We start from the raw sequence: 5,972 nt of genomic DNA, 5'->3' as shown, positions 1-5,972 counted from the left end.
GCAAGTAATTTACTATATGTTTTGGAGTTGCCTCTAGTGGTTGTATCTGATTATGATGGCAGTACCAAACAAATCTTTTCCACTTACTTGCGTAGCAGTGTCTAGTGGATGGCCTTCTGGCCTGCTTTATGACTTCCATACACTCTTGGCTAAGTTGTAAGTGTCCGAATTCTAGGATTTCAGGAGCCAGATTGCTAGATTCAGCGATGCTGGGTCCGGGTGTCTGATCTGTTGGTTGTGTTGCGTTAACAGATCTGGTTTGTTGGGCAGTTTGATGTGTGGTACTACAGACAGATCTAGCAGTGTTGTGTACCAGGGTTGTCTTGCCCACGTTGGTGCTATTAAAATGAGTTTGAGTTTGTTTTGACTCAATTTGTTTACCAGGTAAGGAAGGAGAGGGAGAGGAGGAAAAGCGTAAGCAAATATTCCTGACCAGTTCATCCATAGGGCATTGCCTTGGGATTGCTTGTGTGGGTATCTGGACGCGAAGTTTTGGCATTTTGCGTTCTCTTTTGTTGCAAATAAGTCTATTTGTGGTGTTCCCCAGAGTGTGAAGTAGGTGTTCAGAATTTGTGGGTGGATTTCCCATTCGTGGACTTGCTGGTGATCTCGAGAGAGATTGTCTGCCAGCTGATTCTGGATCCCCGGAATAAACTGTGCTATTAGACCAATTTGATGGTGGATTGCCCACTTCCATATTTTTTGAGCTAACAAGCTTAACTGCGTTGAATGTGTTCCTCCTTGTTTGTTTAGATAATACATCGTTGTCATGTTGTCTGTTTTGACAAGGATGTATTTGTGGGTTATGATTGGTTGGAAAGCTTTTAGTGCTTGAAAAACTGCTAATAATTCTAGATGATTTATATGCAGTTTTGTTTGATGTATGTTCCATTGTCCTCTTATGTTGTGTTGATTGAGATGTGCTCCCCACCCTGTCATGGAAGCATCTGTTGTTATTACGTACTGTGGCACTGGGTCTTGGAAAGGCCGCCCTATGTTTAAATTTATACTGTTCCACCATAGAAGCGATAGGTAAGTTTGGCGGTCTAGCAACACCAGATCTAGAAGGTGACCCTGTGCTTGAGACCACTGTGAGGCTAGGCACTGTTGTAAGGGCCTCATGTGCAGTCTTGCGTTTGGGACAATGGCTATGCATGAGGACATCATGCCTAGGAGCTGTAGTATTGTTCTTGCTTGTATTGTTTGGTTTGGAGACATGTGTTGAATGACCCTGTTGAAATTGTGGATCCTTTGTGGAGTTGGCGTTGCTACTCCTTTTGTCGTGTCTATTATGGCTCCTAGATATTGCTGTACTTTGCTTGGCAGAATGTTTGATTTTGCAAAGTTGACGGTGAACCCTAGATTGTAGAGGGTTTGTATGACTTGATTTGTGTGGTTTGAGCATTGTGTGAGCGAACTGGTTTTGATTAGCCAGTCGTCTAGATACGGGAACACATGTATTTGCTGCCTTCTGATGTGTGCAGCGACTACTGCTAGGCACTTTGTGAATACTCTTGGAGCGGTTGTTAAACCAAAAGGCAATACTTTGAATTGGTAATGTATTCCTTTGAATACAAACCTTAGATATTTCCTGTGTGATTGATGGATTGGTATATGGAAATATGCGTCCTTGAGGTCTAGGGTTGTCATGTAGTCGTGTTTTCTGAGCAATGGTAACACTTCTTGTAGTGTGACCATGTGAAAGTGGTCTGATTTGATGAATGTGTTTACTACCCTGAGGTCTAGAATTGGTCTCAGTGTTTCGTCCTTTTTTGGTATCAAGAAGTACAGTGAATAAACTCCTGTGTTTATTTGTGTGCTTGGTACTAATTCTATTGCATTTTTTTGCAGTAGTGCTTGAACTTCTATCTCTAGAAGTTGTGAATGGTATTTTGATAAATTTTGTGATTTTGGTGGTATGTCTGGAGGGAATTGCATGAATTCTATGCAATAACCATGTTGGATAATTGCTAGGACCCATGTATCTGTAGTTATTTTGTCCCATGCTTCGTAATATTGATGTATCCTCCCCCCCACTGGTGTTGTGTGGGAGGGGTGAGTGACGTGTGAGTCACTGCTTGTTGGTAGTGGTTTTGGGGCTTTGAAATCTTCCTCTATTCCTAGGAAATTGCCCCCCTCTATACTGGCCCCGAAAACCTCCCCTGTACTGTCCCTGGTAGGTGGGCGGTGCGGACTGTGAGGTGCTAGCTTGTGTGGCTTGACCCCGAAACCCTCCTCTAAAAGGTGTTTTGCGGAAGGTGTTATAAGATCCTCTGCTCTGCGGGGAGTAGAGTGCGCCCATGGCCTTGGCAGTGTCAGTGTCCTTCTTGAGCTTTTCTATAGCTGTGTCGACCTCCGGACCGAACAGAAGTTTCTCGTTTACTGGCATGTTAAGCACTGCCTGCTGAATTTCTGGCTTGAATCCAGACGTTCTGAGCCATGCGTGCCTACGGATGGTAACCGACGTATTAATGGTTCTTGCGGCCGTGTCTGCTGCATCCATGGAGGAGCGTATTTGATTGTTGGAAATGTTTTGACCCTCCTCAACAACCTGTTTTGCTCTTTTTTGCAGATCTTTTGGGAGATGTTCAATGAGATGCTGCATCTCATCCCAGTGGGCTCTGTCGTATCGCGCTAGCAGCGCTTGTGAATTTGCGATGCGCCACTGGTTTGCTGCTTGGACAGCAACCCTCTTCCCGGCTGCATCGAACTTCCTACTTTCTTTATCTGGGGGAGGTGCATCCCCAGAAGTGTGTGAGTTTGCCCGTTTTCTGGCAGCCCCTACCACCACAGAGTCTGGTGGCAGCTGAGAGGTGATGAAGACAGGGTCCGTGGGAGGCGCCTTATACTTTTTGTCCACCCTAGGCGTCACTGCCCTACTTTTAACTGGCTCCTTGAAAATGTCCTTTGCATGGCGTAGCATGCCTGGGAGCATCGGCAGGCTTTGGTAGGAGCTGTGGGTTGAGGAGAGGGTGTTAAATAAAAAATCATCCTCTACTTGTTCCGAGTGTAGTTCCACATTATGGAATAGAGCTGCTCTAGCCACCACTTGTGAGTAGGCTGTGCTGTCTTCCGGTGGTGATGGCCTAGTTGGGTATGTGTCTGGGCTGTTATCAGACACTGGTGCGTCGTACAAGTCCCACGCATCCTGATCTTGGTCGTCGTGGCTCATGGCGGTGTGAGCTGGCGAATGTGACGGGGTGTAAGTTGGCGAAGCCGGAGTTACAGGTGGAGGCGAGGGAGGAGGTGTTACCTTTTGTGTTGTTTGTTGCTTAGGAGTAAACTGAAGCGTTCTCTTTCGTTTGACAGGTGGAAGGGTACTGATCTTCCCAGTCCCCTGCTGAATAAAGATACGCTTTTGCGTGTGATCCACGTCAGTGGATTGCAGTTCTTGTTCAAATCTATGTTTCTTCATTTGAGAAGACATAGAATGCTCTTCGGTATAGGAGCCAGAAACAGGGTCTGATGTCGCTTTTTTCGGCTCCGAAAGCCCTGTCGATTGTTTTTTCGGCTCCGAGGTAACCTTCCTCTTTTTCTGTGCCGAAAATTCTTGGCCTCTATGGTCTTCGGCGCCACTGTCTCGGCGTCGATCGGTGTCGACACCGAACTCTCGGTGTCGATGCTTCTGTTTAGCACTCTCTCGGTCCCGAGGAGGCTGCGTGCCGGTGTCTCGACCGAAGTCGGACGATCTCGACACTGAATGGGCCTTTTTCGGTGCCGATTGTTGGTCACCGAGAATATGGGTGGAGCCATGGCCGGTTGGCAGTGGCGTCCCCTGGGCCTTCTTTCCTTTTTTAAGGTTTGTTCTCGACGTCTTACTCACAGTTCTTGTAGAGTGTAGCTCGTCGGAGTCTGAATCCTGGATGGAAAAGGATTCCTCCTGTTCTTCTTCTGTCTCGAACTGTCGACGCTCTTTTGGCGTGGACGCCATCTGCAGTCTTCTCGCTCGACGGTCGCGCAGAGTTTTTCGGGACCGGAACGCCCGACAGGCCTCGCAGGATTCTTCACTGTGCTCGGGTGACAGGCACAGATTACAGACCGAGTGCAGGTCCGTATAAGGATATTTGTTGTGGCATTCGGGGCAGAATCGAAACGGGGTCCGATCCATCGGCGTTGTCCTCCACGCGGTCGGGCCGACTAGGCCCCGACGGGGTGCCGAAATCTACCCCGAAGGGCACCGAGGCGCTTCGATGTTGAACGCGTCGTCGTATGTGTCTATCTCTAACCGGATCGCAACGATACCGTCGAAAATCTTCCGTCTTCAGCTATCTTTCCGTTCCGAAACTCGGAGCGACAGGAACACGTCCGAACCCGATGGCGGAAAGAAAACAATCGAAGATGGAGTCGACGCCCATGCGCAATGAGCACAGAAGGTGGAGTCACTCGGTCCCGTGACTCGAAAACACTTCTTCGAAGAAAAACAACTTGTAACACTCCGACCCAACACCAGATGGCGAGCTCATGCATACCATGTGTATCTACAGCGACAGATGCCATCGAACACTTGTGTACAAGAGGCTTGGAGCACGCCCATTGCTTACGGTTAGTTGGTTTAGTTGTCACTCTTGTTCACTCCATCTTTTGTGTGGATCATGGACCAAGTACTGATTGTTGCAGCTTGATTAGTGTCCTTACGCTGCTCGCACCGATTAAGCTACTTTTTTTTAACCCCCCCCCCCCCCACACCCATTTAGAATTTGTGACCGGTTCATAACCAATGGTTTTCATAGCGTTCTTACTCTGACTGGAAACTGCTCTACCACACTGGACCTTTGCCTTTTCTGCGGTTTGTGCTATTACTACCTCAGAGACCTTAAAGATCATATCACGCTCATTGTGAATGCTTGCAGTGAGACACTTTTTTTTTTTTTATATCAGGTATCCACTTAAAAAAAAGCTTAAATGCTGCAGGTTACGATTTAGTTGGCGCGTATGTCATGGATATGACAATCTCTCATCTCTAAAGCCTGTGGGACTAGCTCATCAGAATCATTGTTGCATTAAGGCCCCGAGGCACAAAATGTTAATTGCTGCGTTGTTGGATTGCATAACTGGTTGACACTGGTGGTGCTCTCTTTGAAATGGTGTTTGCAATCGTTTTAATTGTTCACACTGGGAATATTGTAGCACAGACCAATTGGACACCGAGATTGGCTTGCTGTATGCAAACTCATAATGGCACCAGAAAACCCAGGAAAAATATATAGCATTAGTTACCGTTAATATGAATAACAGACGTGACCGGATTTGTCACGTAAGAGAAAGGAAATATTTAGGTTTATGTGATCAATATGCACAGGCTTAGTGCAATCACTCAAAGTGAACGGGCTATGGTTCCTGTCTGGCCCCATTAAACCAGGACTGGTTTTGGTGAGTGGGGGCAAACAAAAATAACAATTTACCAGAGAAAGTGGATGAAGCATTTTCAGCAAAGTTCGTATGAAAGTAAATTCTGAATTATTTTTGGGAAAAATATTACTCTAAGGCAGACCGTTAAAAGTGGCCAAGAGGGAACCAACATGGCGAGTAAGGATGCAGGAAATGCCCCAGAGGGGGAACTAGCAAGACAAGCATCAACCATATTTTACCAACTATTCCCTGAATAAAAGCAGGGCCTCCGTTTGCAAAATGTAAAACATAAATCGTTTCAACAATTATGTCTGTGCAACGTTCCCCAGGAAGAGAAAAACCGAGCTCTCATACTTTAACTTATCTTTTTACTGGAATATCTGGAGGACATAAAAACACATTCCCACCAACATCACCACATACAAGGCGTAAGAGTCAAAATGTCACTGCCGCCCCCCCCCCCCCCCCCAGTCACTCTAAAATTAGAGCCCCGCATCGATTTACAGTGGTGCGCAGAGTGCTGGACGCTCAGCCAATTATGACGTTTGTTCAGAGATGGCAATTGTGTTAAGCTTCACTTGTTTACAGATACCGAGTAAGTATTACACAAGAACACACGCAAA

This window comes from Pleurodeles waltl, chromosome 7 (assembly GCF_031143425.1).
Source record: "Pleurodeles waltl isolate 20211129_DDA chromosome 7, aPleWal1.hap1.20221129, whole genome shotgun sequence".
NCBI classification, from domain to species: domain Eukaryota; kingdom Metazoa; phylum Chordata; class Amphibia; order Caudata; family Salamandridae; genus Pleurodeles; species Pleurodeles waltl.
Note: the sequence above shows the minus strand (reverse complement) of the source record.